This window comes from Balaenoptera ricei, chromosome X, assembly GCF_028023285.1.
Source record: "Balaenoptera ricei isolate mBalRic1 chromosome X, mBalRic1.hap2, whole genome shotgun sequence".
NCBI classification, from domain to species: Eukaryota; Metazoa; Chordata; class Mammalia; order Artiodactyla; family Balaenopteridae; genus Balaenoptera; species Balaenoptera ricei.
Window position 1 is genome coordinate 20,360,215 of NC_082660.1, and position 13,825 is coordinate 20,374,039.

Below are 13,825 nucleotides of genomic sequence, written 5' to 3' on the forward strand. Positions count from 1 at the left end.
GTTGTACCTTCCAGTTGTTGATTCATCTATATTTTTTTTATATTCTTTCTAACATATCTGTTAGTTTCCTAGTCTAATTTTATTTTTTAGTTTGTTATTGTTCTCTCTCTTTTTTTTTTTGCCACCCCATGTGGCTTGCGGGATCTTGGTTCATGAGCCAGGGGTCGGGCCGAGGATCCCGTGGTGGGAGCTCTGAGTCCGAACCACTGGGCTAACAGAGAACCTCAGACCCCAGGGAATATTCATCGGAGTGAGGTCTCACGGAGGTCCTCATCTCAGCACCAAGACCCAGCTCTACCCAACAGCCTACGAACTCCAGTGTTGGGAGCCTCAGGCCAAACAACCAGTAAGACAGGAACACAATCCTGCTCATAAAAAAAAAAAAGATGAGAAAGCAAAAAAATATGTCACAGATGAAGGAGTGGTAAAAACCTACAAGATCGAATAAACGAAGAGGAAATAGGCACTCTACCTGAAAAAGACTTCAGAGGAATGATAGTAAAGATGATCCAGAATCTCGGAAATAGAATGGAGGCACAGACTGAGAAAATATAAGGAATGTTTAACAAAGATCTAGAAGAACAAAAGAACAAACAAACAGAGATGAACAACACAATAACTGAAATAAAAATACACTAGAAAGGTTGAGATTAACCAAGATGGCGGAGTAGAAGGACGTGCTCTCACTCCCCCTTGTGAGAGCACCAGAATCACAACTGGCTGCTGGATAATCATCGACAGGAAGACACTGGACTTCACCAAGGAGGATATCCCACGTCTGAGGACAGAGGCGAAGCCACAGTGAGACAGTAGGAGGGGAGCAATCAGAGTAAAATCAAATCCCATAACAGCTGGGTGGGTGACTCACAGACTGGTGAACACTTATACCACAGAAGTCCACCCACTGGAGTGAAGGTTCTGAGCCCCACGTCAGGCTTCCCAACCTGGGGGTCCGGCAACGGGAGGAGGAATTCATAGAGAATCGGACTTTGAAGCCTAGTGGGAATTGATTGCAGGACTTTGACAGGACTGGGGGAAACAGAGACCCCACTCTTGGAGGGCGCACACGGAATAGTGTGCGCATCAGGATCCGGGGGAAGGAGCAGTGACCCCAGGGGAGACTGAACCAGACCTACCTGCTAGTGTTGGAGGGTCTCCTGCAGAGGCGGGGGCTGGCTCTGTTTCACCGTGGGGACAAGGACACTGGCAGCGGAGGTTCTGGGAAGTACTCCTTGGTGTGAGCCCTCCCAGAGTCTGCCATTAGCCCCACCAAAGAGCCCAGGTAGGCTCCAGTGTTGGGTTGCCTCAGGCAAAACAACCAACAGGGAGGGAACCCAGCCCCACCTATCAACAGTCAAGTGGATTAAAGTTTTAAGGAGCTCTGGCCGCCACAGCAACAGTCAGCTCTACCCACCACCAGAGCCTCCCATCAAGCCTCTTAGATAGCCTCAACCACCAGAGGGCAGACAGCAGAAGGAAGAAAAACTACAATCCTGCAGCCTGCGGAACAAAAACCACATTTACAGAAAGATAGACAAGATGAAAAGGCAGAGGGCTATATACCAGATGAAGGAACAAGAAAAAACCCCAGAAAAACAACTAAATGAAGTGAAGATAGGCAAACTTCCAGAAAAAGAATTCAGAATAGATAGTGAAGATGATCCAGGACCTCGGAAAAAGAATGGAGGCAAAGATTGAGAAGATGCAAGAAATGATTTAAAAAGACCTAGAAGAATTAAAGAACAAACAAACAGAGATGACCAATACAATAACTGAAATGAAAACTACACTAGAAGGAATCAATAGCAGAAAAACTGAGGCAGAAGAACGGAAAAGTGACCTGGAGGACAGAATGGTGGAATTCACTGCTGCGGAAGAGAATAAAGAAAAAAGAATGAAAAGAAATGAAGACAGCCTAAGAGACCTCTGGGACAACATTAAACGCAACAACATTCGCATTATAGGGGTCCCAGAAGGAGAAGAGAGAGAGAAAGGACCAGAGAAAATATTTGAAGAGATTATAGTCGAAAACTTCCCTAACATGGGAAAGGAAATACCCACCCAAGTCCAGGAAGCTCAGAGAGTCCCATACAGGATAAACCCAAGGAGAAACATGCCGAGACACATAGTAATCAAAGTGGCAAAAATTAAAGACAAAGAAAAATTATTGAAAGCAGCAAGGAAAAAACGACAAATAACATACAAGGGAACTCCCATAAGGTTAACAGCTGATTTCTCAGCAGAAACGCTACAAGCCAGAAGGGAGTGGCATGATATACTTCAAGTGATGAAACGGAATAACCTACAACCAAGATTACTCTACCCAACAAGGATCTCATTTAGATTTGATGGAGAAATCAAAAGCATTACAGACAAGCAAAAGCTAACAGAATTCAGCACCACCAAACCAGCTCTACAACAAATGCTAAAGGAACTTCTCTAAGTGGGAAACACAAGAGAAGAAAAGGACCTACAAAAACAAACTCAAAACAATTAAGGAAATGGTCATAGGAACATACATATCGATAATTACCTTAAACGTGAATGGATTAAATGCTCCAACCAAAAGACACAGGCTTGCTGAATGGATACAAAAACAAGACCCATATATATGCTGTCTACAAGAGACCCACTTTAGGCCGGACACATACAGACTGAAAGTGAGGGGATGGAAAAAGATATTCCATGCAAATGGAAATCAAAAGAAAGCTGGAGTAGCTATACTCATATCAGATAAAATAGACTTTAAAATAAAGAATGTTACAAGAGACAAGGAAGGACACTACATAATGATCAAGGGATCAATCCAAGAAGAAGATATAACAATTATAAATATATATGCACCCAACATAGAAGCACCTCAATACATAAGGCAACTGCTAACAGCTATAAAAGAGGAAATTGACAGTAACACAATAATAGTGGGGAACTTTAACACCTCACTTACACCAATGGACAGATCATCCAAAATGAAAATAAATAAGGAAACAGAAGCTTTAAATGACACAATAGACTAGATAGACTTAATTGATATTTATAGGACATTCCATCCAAAAACAGCAGATTACACGTTCTTCTCAAGTGCACACAGAACATTCTCCAGGATAGATCACATCTTGGGTCACAAATCAAGCCTCAGTAAATTTAAGAAAATTGAAATCATATCAAGCATCTTTTCTGACCACAATGCTATGAGATTAGAAATGAATTACAGGAAAAAAAACGTAAAAAACACAAACACATGGAGGCTAAACAATACGTTACTAAATAACCAAGAGATCACTGAAGAAATCAAAGAGGAAATCAAAAAATACCTAGAAACAAATGACAATGAAAACACGACGACCCAAAACCTATGGGATGCAGCAAAAGCAGTTCTAAGAGGGAAGTTTATAGCTATACAAGCCTACCTAAAGAAACAAGAAAAATCTCAAGTTAACAATCTAACCTTAAACCTAAAGAAACTAGAGAAAGAAGAACAAACAAAACCCAAAGTTAGCCGAAGGAAAGAAATCATAAAGATCAGAGCGGAAATAAATGAAATAGAAACAAAGAAAACAATAGCAAAGATCAATAAAACTAAAAGCTGGTTCTTTGAGAAGATAAACAAAATTGATAAGCCATTAGCCAAACTCATCAAGAAAAAGAGGGAGAGGACTCAAATCAATAAAATCAGAAATGAAAAAGGAGAAGTTACAACAGACACCGCAGAAATACAAAGCATCCTAAGAGACTACTACAAGCAACTATATGCCAATAAAAAGGACAACCTGGCAGAAATGGACAAATTCTTAGAAAGGTATAACCTTCCAAGACTGAACCAGGAAGAAACAGAAAATATGAACAGAACAATCACAAGTAATGAGATTGAAACTGTGATTAAAAATCTTCCAACCAACAAAAGTCCAGGCCCAGATGGCTTCACAGGCGAATTCTATCAAACATTTAGAGAAGAGCTAACACCCATCCTTCTCAAACTCTTCCAAAAAATTGCAGAGGAAGGAACACTCCCAAACTCATTCTATGAGGCCACCATCACCCTGATACCAAAACCAGACAAAGATACGACAAAAAAAGAAAATTACAGACCAATATCACTGATGAATATAGATGCAAAAATCCTCAACAAAATACTAGCAAACAGAATCCAACAACACATTAAAAGGATCATACACCACAATCAAGTGGGATTTATCCCAGGGATGCAAGGATTCTTCAATATACGCAAATCAATCAGTGTGGTACACCATATTAACAAATTGAAGAATAAAAGCCGTATGATCATCTCAATAGATGCAGAAAAAGCTTTTGACAAAATTCAACACCCATTTATGATAAAAACTCTCCAGAAAGTGGGCATAGAGGGAACCTACCTCAACATAATAAAGGCCATATATGACAAACCCACAGCAAACATCATTCTCAACGGTGAAAAACTGAAAGCATTTCCTCTAAGATCAGGAATGAGACAAGGATGTCCACTCTCACCACTATTATTCAACATAGTTCTGGAAGTCCTAGCCACGGCAATCAGAGAAGAAAAAGAAATAAAAGGAATCCAAATTGGAAAAGAAGAAGTAAAACTGTCACTGTTTGCAGATGACATGATACTATACATAGAGAATCCTAAAACTGCCACCAGAAAACTGCTAGAGCTAATTAATGAATATGGTAAACTTGCAGGATACAAAATTAATGCACAGAAATCTCTTGCATTCCTATACACTAATGATGAAAAATCTGAAAGAGAAATTAAAGAAACACTCCCATTTACCATTGCAACAAAAAGAATAAAATACCTAGGAATAAACCTACCTAGGGAGAAAAAAGACCTGTATGCAGAAAACTATAAGACACTGATGAAAGAAATTAAAGATGGTACCAACAGATGGACAGATATACCATGTTCTTGGATTGGAAGAATCAACATTGTGAAAATGACTATACTACCCAAAGCAATCTACAGATTCAATGCAATCCCTATCAAATTACCAATGGCATTTTTTACGGAGCTAGAACAAATCATCTTAAAATTTGTATGGAGACACAAAAGACCCCGAATAGCCAAAGCAGTCTTGAGGGAAAAAAACGGAGCTGAAGGAATCAGACTCCCTGACTTCAGACTATACTACAAAGCTACAGTAATCAAGACAATATGGTACTGGCACAAAAACAGAAACATAGATCAATGCAACAAGATAGAAAGCCCAGAGATAAACCCACGCACCTATGGTCAACTAATCTATGACAAAGAAGGCAAAGATAAACAATGGAGAAAAGACAATCTCTTCAATAAGTGGTGCTGGGAAAACTGGACAGCTACATGTAATAGAATGAAATTAGAATACTCCCTAACACCATACACAAATATAAACTCAAAATGGATTAGAGACCTAAATGTAAGACCGGACACTATAAAACTCTTAGAGGAAAACATAGGAAGAACACTCTTTGACATAAATCACAGCAAGATCTTTTTTGATCCACCTCCTAGAGTAATGGAAATAAAAACAAAAATAAACAAATGGGACCTAATGAAACTTCAAAGCTTTTGCACAGCAAAGGAAACCATAAACAAGACGAAAAGACAACCCTCAGAATGGGAGAAAATATTTGCAAACGAATCAACGGACAAAGGATTAACCTCTAAAATATATAAACAGCTCATTCAGCTCAATATTAAAGAAACAAACAACCCAATCCAAAAATGGGCAGACCTAAATAGACATTTCTCCAAAGAAGACATACAGACGGCCATGAAGCATGTGAAAAGATGCTCAACATCACTAATTATTAGAGAAATGCAAATCAAAACTACAATGAGGTATCACCTCACACCAGTTAGAATGGGCATCATCAGAAAATCAACAAACAACAAATGCTGGAGAGGGTGTGGAGAAAAGGGAACCCTCTTGCACTGTTGGTGGGAATGTAAATTGATACAGCCACTATGGAGAACAGTATGGAGGTTCCTTAAAAAACTAAAAATAGAATTACCATATGACCCAGCAATCCCACTACTGGGCATATACCCAGAGAGAACCATCATTCAAAAAGACACATGCACCCCAATGTTCATTGCAGCACTATTTACAATAGCCAGGTCATGGAAGCAACCTAAATGCCCATCGACAGACGAATGGATAAGGAAGTTGTGGTACATATATACAATGGAATATTACTCAGCCATAAAAAGGAACGAAATTGAGTCATTTGTTGAGACGTGGATGGATCTAGAGACTGTCATACAGAGTGAAGTAAGTCAGAAAGAGAAAAACAAATATCGTATATTAACGCATGTATCTGGAACCTAGAAAAATGGTACAGATGAACCGGTTTGCAGGGCAGAAGTTGAGACACAGATGTAGAGAACAGACACATGGACACCAAGGGGGGAAGACTGCGGTGGGGTGGGGATGGTGGTATGCTGAATTGGGCGATTGGGATGGACATGTATACACTGATGTGTATGAAATTGATGACTAATAAGAACCTGCAGTATAAAAAAACAAACAAACAAAACAACTAATACTAAACATTCATTGGGTTATTTGTATGGAAATATGTTAATATAAACGTTTCAGACATTACATGAAATTTCTAAAAATTTTATATGTTCTGGTATAATGTTATAAGTCATAATCCTAGTTATTACTTTAAAATATGTATCTCAGAAATAACTAAAAAAATAAATAAAAATAAATAAAAAATAAATGGTGTTGTTATAGTGCCAAGTAGAAAAATAAACAATTGTGTACACAGATAAAAAAAAAATACACTAGAAGGAATCAATAAAAGAATAACTGAGGCAGAAGAAAGAACAAGTGAGCTGGAAGACAAAATGGTGGAAGTAACTGCTGAGGAGCAGAATAAAGAAAAAAGAATGAAAAGAATTGAAGACAATCTCAGAGACCTCTGGGACAACACTAAATGCACCAACATTCGAATTATAGGGGTCCCAGAAGAATAAGAGAAAAAGAAAGGGTCTGAGAAAAGATTTGAAGAGATTATAGTCAAAAACTTCCCTAACATGGGAAAGGAAATGGTCAACCAAGTCCAGGAAGCACAGAGAGTCCCATACAGGATAAACCCTAGGAAAAACACACCAAGACACATATTAATCAAACTAACAAAAATTATGTTCAAAGAAAAAATATTAAAAGCAGCAAGGGAAAAACAAAAAATAACATACAAAGGAAGCCCCATAAGGTTATCAGCTGATTTTTCAGCAGAAACTCTGCAGGCCAGAAGGGAGTGGTATGATATACTTAAAGTGATGAAAGAGAAAAACCTACAACCAAGATTACTCTACCCAGCAAGGATTTCATTCAAATTCGATGGAGAAGTCAAAAGCTTTTCTGACAAGCAAAAGCTAAGAGAATTCAGCACCACCAAACCAGCTCTACAACAAATGCTATAGGAACTTCTCTAGGCGGGAAACACAAGAGAAGAAAAAGACGCACAAAAACAAACCCAAAACAATTAAGAAAATGGTAATAGGAACATACATATCGATAATAACCTTGAGTGTAAATGGATTAAATGCCCCAACGTACACACAGACTGGTTGAATGGATACAAAAACAAGACCCATATATATGCTGTCTACAAGAGACCCACTTCAGACCTAGGGATACTTAGTGACTGAAAGTGAAAGGATGGAAAAAGATATTCCATGCAAATGGATATCAAAAGAAAGCTGGAGTAGCAATACTCATATCAGATAAAATAGACTTTAAAATAAAGACTGCTACAAGAGATAAGGAGGGACACTACATAGGATTGATCAAAGGATCAATCCAAGAAGAAGATATAACAATTATAAATGTTTACACACCCAAAATAGAAGCACCTCAATACATAAGGCAAATTCTAACAACCATGAAAGGAGAAATTGACAGTAACACAATAATAGTGGGGAACTTTAACACCCCACTTACAGCAATGGACAGATCATCCAAACAGAAAATAAATAAGGAAACACAAGCTTTAAATGACACAATAGATCAGATAGATTTAATTGATATTTATAGAACATTCCACCCAAAAGTGGCAGAACACACTTTCTTCTCAAGTGCACACGGAACATTCTCCAGGATAGAGCACATCTTGGGTCACAAATCAAGCCTTGGAAAATTTAAGAAAACTGAAATCGTATCAGGCATCTTTTCTAACCACAACACTATGAGATCGGAAATTGATTACAGGAAAAAAACTGTAAAAAACACAAATACATTGAGGTTAAACGGTGCACTACTAAATAACCAAGAGATCACTGAAGAAATCAAAGAAAAAATAAAAAAATACATAGAAACAAATGACAATGAAAACACAACGATCCAAAACTTATGGGGCGCAGCAAAAGCAGTTCCAAGAGGGATGTTTATAGCAATTCAATCTCACCTCAAGAAACAAGAAAAATCTCAAATAAACAATCTAACCCTACACTTAAAACTACTAGAGAAAAAAGAACAAAGAAAACCCAAAGTCAGTAGAAGGAAAGAAATCATAAAGATCAGAGAAGAAATAAATGAAATAGAAACGAAGAAAACAATAGCAAGGATCAATGAAAACTAAAAGCTGGTTCTTTGAGAAGATAAACAAAACTGATAAACCCTTAGCCAGACTCATGAAGAAAAAAAGGGAGAGGATGCAAATCAATAAAATTAGAAATGAAAAAGGAGAAATCACAACTGACACCACAGAAATACGAAGGATTATAAGAGACTACTACAAACAACTATATGCCAATAAAATGGACAATCATGAAGAAATGGACAAATGCTTGGAAAGGTACAATTTTCCAAGAGTGAACTGGGAAAAATTAGAAAATATAAACAGACCTATCACAAGTAATGAAATTGAAACCATAATTAAAAATCTCCCAACAAACAAAAGTCCAGGACCAGATGGCTTCACAGCTAATTCTATCAAACACTGAGAGAACAGCTAACACTGATCCTTCTCAAACTCTTCCAAAAAATTGCAGAGGGAGAAACACTCCCAAATTCATTCTAAAAAGCCACCATCACCCTGATACCACAACCAAAAAAAGATATCACAAAAAAAGAAAATTATAGATCAATATCACTAATGAACACACATGCAAAAATCCTGAACAAAACACTAGTAAGCAGAATCCAGCAACACATTAAAAGGATCATACACCATGATCAAGTGGAATTTATCCCAGGGATGCAAGGATTCTTCAATATATGCAAATCAATCAATATGATACACCACTTTAAAAAATTAAGGAATAAAAACCATATGATCATCTCAACAGATGCAGAAAATGCTTGACAAAATTCAACACCCATTTATAATAAAAACTCTCCAGAAAATGGGCACAGAGGGAACCTATCTCAACATAATAAAGGCCATATATGACAAACCCACAGCAAGCATCATACTCAATGGTGAAAAACTGAAAGCATTTCCACTAAGATCAGGAACAAGACAAGGATATCCAATCTCGCAACTCTTATTCAACATAGTTCTGGAAGTCCTAGCCATGGCAATCAGAGAAGAAAAAGAAATGAAAGGAATACAAATTGGAAAAGAAGAAGTAAAACTGTCACTGTTAGCAGATGACATGATACTGTACATAGAGAATCCTAAAGATGCCACCAGAAAACTACTAGAGCTAATCCACGGATTTGGTAACGTTGCACGATACAAAATGAATGCACAGAAATCCCTTGCATTCCTATATATTAATGAAGAAAAATCTGAAAGAGAAATGAAGGAAACACTCCCATTAACCACTGCAACAAAAAGAATAAAATACCTAGGCACAAACCTACCTAGGGAGAAAAAAGTTCTGTATGCTGAAAACTATGACACTGAAGAACGAAATTGAAGATGATACAAACAGATGGAGAGAGATACCATGTTCTTGGATTGGAAGAATCAATGTTGTGAAAACGACTATACTACCCAAAGCAATCTACAGATTCAGTGTAATCCCTATCAAACTACCAATGCATTTTTCACAGAACTAGAACAAAAAATTTCACTATTTGTATGGAAACACAAAAGACCCCAAATAGCCAAAGCAATCTTGAGAATGAAAAACGGAGCTGGAGGAATCGGCTCCTGGACTTCAGACTATACCACAAAGCTACATTAATCAAGACAGTACGGGGGCTTCCCTGGTGGTGCAGTGGTTAAGAACCTGCCTGCCAATTCAGGGGACACGGGTTCGAGCCCTGGTCCAGGAAGATCCCACACGCCGCGGAGCAACTAAGCCCGTGTGCCACAACTACTGAGCCTGTGCTCTAGAGCCCGCAAGCCACAACTACTGAGCTCGTGTGCCACAACTACTGAAGCCCACACGCCTAGAGCCTGTGCTCCACAATGAGAGAAGCCACCGCAATGAGAAGGCCGCGCACCACAACCAAGAGTAGCGCCCACTCGCCACAACTAGAGAAAGCCCGCACGCAGCAATGAAGACCCAACGCAGCCAAAAAAAAAAGACAGTATGGTACTGGCACAAAAACAGAAATATAGATCCATGGTACAGGATAGAATGCCCAGAGATAAATCCACACACATATGGTCACCTTATTTTTGATAAAGGAGGCAAGAATATACAAAGGAGAAAAGACAGCCTCTTCAGTAAGTGGTGCTGGGAAAAATGGACAGCTACATGTAAAAGAATGAAATTAGAACCCTCCCTAACACTATACATGAAAATAAACTCAAAATGGATTAAACACCCAAATGTAAGGCCAGACACTATAAAACTCTTAGAGGAAAACATAGGCAGAACAATCTATGACATAAATCACAGCAAGATCCTTTTTGACCCACCTCCTAGAGAAACGGAAATAAAAACAAAAATAAACAAATGGGACTTAAAAGCTTTTGCACAGCAAAGGAAACCATAAACAAGACGAAAAGACAACCCTCAGAATGGGAGAAAATATTTGCAAATGAAGCAACAGACAAAGGATTAATCTCCAAAATATACAAACGGCTCATGGAGCTAGCTCAATATCAGAAAAACAAACAATCCAGTTAAAAAATGGGTGGAAGACCTAAATAGACATTTCACCAAGGAAGACATACAGATGGCCAAGAGGCATATGAAAAGATGCTCAACATCACTAATTATTAGAGAAATGCAAATCAAAACTACAATGAGGTATCACCTCACGTCAGTCAGAATGGCCATTATCAAAAAATCTACAAACAATAAATGCTGGAGAGGGTGTGGTGAAAAGGGAACCCTCCTGCACTGTTGGTGGGATATAACCACTATGGAAAACACTATGGAGGTTCCTTAAAAAACTAAAAATAGAACTACCATATGACCCAGCAATCCCACTACTGGGCATATACCCTGAGAACACCATAATTCTAAAGCAGACATGTACCACAATGTTCATTGCAGCACTGTTTACAATAGCCAGGACATGGAAGCAACCTAAATGTCCATTGACAGATGAATGGATAAAGAAGATGTGGCACATATATACAATGGAATATTACTCAGCCATAAAAAGAAACAAAATTGAGTTATTTGTAGTGAGGTGGTTGGGCCTAGAGTCTGTCATACAGAGTGAAGTCAGAAAGAGAAAAACAAATACTGTATGCTAACACATATATATGGAATCTAAATTTTAAAAATGGTTCTGATGAACCTAGGGGCAGGACAAGAATAAAGATGCAGACGTCGAGAATGGACTTGAGGACATGGGGAGGGGGAAGGGTAAGCTGGGACGAAGTGAGAGAGTGGCATGGACATATATACACTACCATATGTAAAATAGATAGCTAGTGGGCAGCAGCTGTATGGAACAGGGAGATCAGCTCGGTGCTTTGTGACCACCTAGAGGGGTCGGATAAGGAGGGTGGGAGGGAGATGCAAGAGGGAGGGGATATGGGGATATACGTATACGTATAGCTGATTCACTTTGTTATATAACAGAAACTAACACAATACTGTAAAGCAATTATACTCCAATAAAGATGTTAAAAAATTTAAAAAGAAACGAAATTGAGTTATTTGTAGTGAGGTGGATGGACCTAGAGAGTCTGTCGTACAGAGTGAAGTCAGAAAGAGAAAAACAAATACCATATGCTAACACATATATATGGAATCTAAGAAAAAAAAAAAAGGTCCTGAAGAACCTAGGGGCAGGACAGGAATAAAGATGCAGACGTAGAGAATGGACTTGAGGACACAGGGAGGGGGACGGGTAAGCTGGGAAGAAGTGAGAGAGTGGCATGGACATATATACACTACCAAATGTAAAACCGATAGCTAGTGGGAAGCAGCCGCATAGCACAGGGAGATCAGCTCGGTGCTTTGTGACCACCTAGAGGGGTGGGATAGGGAGGGTGGGAGGGAGATGCAATAGGGAGGAGATATGGGGACATGTGCATGCATATGGCTGATTCACTTTGGTGTACAACAGAAACTAACACAGTATTGTGAAGCAATTATACTACAATAAAGATCCATTAAAAAATAAAAAATTTTAAAAATTTTAAAAAATTTTAAAGTACATAAATAAATAAATACGTGCTACACATGGTGTGGAACCATGGCTACAGGGCCCACTATGGGACTTGAGCATCCCTGGATTTTGGCATTTGGGGGCGGGTCCTGGAACCAACCCGCCACAGATACTGAGGGACGATGGTATTTGTTTTGAAATTTTGCAGGTTAACTCTTAATTTAACGTGCATTTAAAGAGATGCTTTCAGACTTCCCTGGCGGTCCAGTGGTTAAGACTCCGCACTCCCAATGCAGGGGGCACGGGTTCGTTCCCTGGTCGGGGAAATAAGATCCCGCATGCCGCAGCTAAAAAAATAAATAAATGAAAATAAATAAATAGATTTTTAAAATGGTTAAAATAGTAAGTATGATGTTATGTATATTTTATCACAAGAAAAAAAGGAATGAAGTACCAATACATGCTACAACAGAGATGAACCCTGAAAACATTATACTTAAGTAAAAGAAACCAGACATGAAAGGACATATGTTATATGATTCTATTGATATGAAATGTCCAAAATAGGCAAATCTATACGACAAAAAATAGATTAGTCATAGCCAGGGGCTGGGGGAAAGGAGGAATTAACCACTAACAGAAATGAGGTTTCTTTTTTGGGGTGATGGAAATGTTCTGGAATTAGGTAGTGGTAAGCACAAAGCACAACATTGTGACAATACTAACAACCACTGAATTTATTATATATTTTTAAATGATAAATTACATGTTTTGTGAATTTTATCTCAAAAAAAAGTTTTGGACAATAAGTCTTCCCGCAGAATGAGTAATGTAAATAAAGACAGACAGATACTATCTTTTTTCTGACCTTGAGTCAGAAGTCACAAAGCATTCCTCCTGTCATATGCATTAGAAGTGAGTCCCTAAGTCTGGCCCACACTCCAAGTTAGCTTTTACACTTATATCATGAAACTCATATCATTTCAGTCTCACAACATGGGGAAGGTATTAATGACTCCCATCTGCAGCTGAAACTAAGGCTCAGAGAAGTTAAATTAATTTCCCCAGGCCATAAGGCCAGTAGGTGGCAGAGCTCAGACTGGAACCTAGAAACAGCTGCGTCCACAACTTGTGCTCTTAACCTCTATCAGCGGTGGTTCTTAACCAGACACATCATTTGTGAAAGCACAGACGCTTGAGACTGCCCCCACCCTGCCCCGCAAACATCACTTAAATCATCATTTCTGGGGCCTGGTCCATACACTCAAATGTTTTTAAGCTCCTCAGGTGTTTCTATACACACAGAACCACCGCCCTGTGTCTGATGGTTTTGTGTTATTAATACGGGCAGCTGACTC